The 1,475-nt window shown below is 45.2% G+C and overlaps 1 long non-coding RNA gene across 1 annotated transcript in view; it reads left to right on the top strand.

Moving 5' to 3' along the window:
* Positions 1–145: 145 nt before the first annotated feature.
* The window catches only part of LOC118478105, a 17,632-nt gene continuing 16,302 nt past the window's right edge, over positions 146–1,475 (top strand). The window contains exon 1 of the long non-coding RNA XR_004858811.1: positions 146–471. This is a non-coding gene — a long non-coding RNA (uncharacterized LOC118478105). The remainder of the gene's footprint in view (positions 472–1,475) is intronic.

The raw sequence follows: 1,475 nt of genomic DNA on the forward strand, positions 1-1,475 counted from the left end.
GCCATGCCAGGCCTGGGCCCTACAATAATAATATATGGCATACACAGAATTCTACACTTCTAAGTGTAGAATTCTGTGATGGCATACTAACATCCTTGGACTTGAGCCTGGCCAGGCAAGTGTGACGGCCAAGGGCAGAGCACTCGCATGGCGTGGCCTTGCTTTCAATTCGTTTTTGAATCATCTTGGATGATCTTGGGCCAACGGCCAAAGTGTCCGGCGTCCAGCGTCCAGCGTTTTCCTCCCTGCTGCAAGCTGCATTATTGTTAGGCCTTCGTTATTATTAGGAGTGGGAGGCTGTGCTGCTGTGTGAACGCCTCTAGTCGATAAATTAAAGAACCCACCATGCCGCACTTCCCAACCAAAAGACATCATGTCAATGAAGACCTGTTCGAGTGGAGAGTGCCGAAAGTCGGTAAATTTGATGATAATAATAGAGTCGATGAGACCAGACCAGGGCTCCGGGAGCAGGTGAGTGATTGTCCGTCTGTCTTGGTGTTCTCCATTTTCTACTCCAGTAAAGTTCTGGATCTATATCTAGATTTAGAATCTAGAGGTCAAGTAGAGATAATAATTTTAATGTAGCTGGCAATTGAACATTCCCGCGCTTAAAATTCCGATTTTATTAAATTATGCTTTTTTTCAGGGTTAGGGTCAGGGTTAGGATTAGAGACCAGTGAAACATGCCTGAGGCTATGAAAAATGCAAGTCGGAATTAAAAACGGGAATCTTAACAATTGCCAACCTATTTTCGGGTTAGAAGAAGACAGGGCTTGAAATCTAAGAGAAGGCAAGGCTCGGCAAGATGTATTAAAGGCTCAGAGAAATTCGCGCCCGCAACCCGCAAGTTGCGCACGCAACTTTTGCCCTCAGCGCAACTTTCGCGCAACTTTTACCATTTTGGTGAATTCGCGAATTTTAGCCAATTTCCCGCAAAATTTGGGAAAATAATAGATCTAGAAATCTAGATTAGTAAAATTTCATTTAAACACATATTTTCTTCCGCGACTAAAAATAACGATGCCAAAGGCCAAAGGGGACAATTTGCTCCTTTGCACAACGGGGTGCCCGCCGCCGCCCGGTGACCCGGGCCGGGTCGGGTCAGTATGATAGCCCGACTCGTCGCCTGTAAACGTGTTTGTTTTGAAACGAGTCGGGCGCGATCGACTTGTACCACGATAGCCGCTTTGCACCATCAATCTGGCGAGCAAACCGACCCAATAGTCTTGTTTGGACAGAATCATCTTGTAGTCTAGCTAAATCTAGATTAAATCAATCGTTAACACGGTCGTCTGATTATTTAGCTTGCTTGGTTCCGTAGCACCAGGTAGTTAGATCTAGATCTAGTATAAAAATTTGTGAAAGACTTTAAATCTTAGGCTAAGAGGCTAGGTCCAGACTTGGATCGATTCATCCAGAAAACCATTAAAGGGGACGTTCAAATAAAAGCATCTTGCGCCTGGAAAGGGTGGGGG

This window comes from Aplysia californica, unplaced genomic scaffold, assembly GCF_000002075.1.
Source record: "Aplysia californica isolate F4 #8 unplaced genomic scaffold, AplCal3.0 scaffold00368, whole genome shotgun sequence".
NCBI classification, from domain to species: Eukaryota; Metazoa; Mollusca; class Gastropoda; order Aplysiida; family Aplysiidae; genus Aplysia; species Aplysia californica.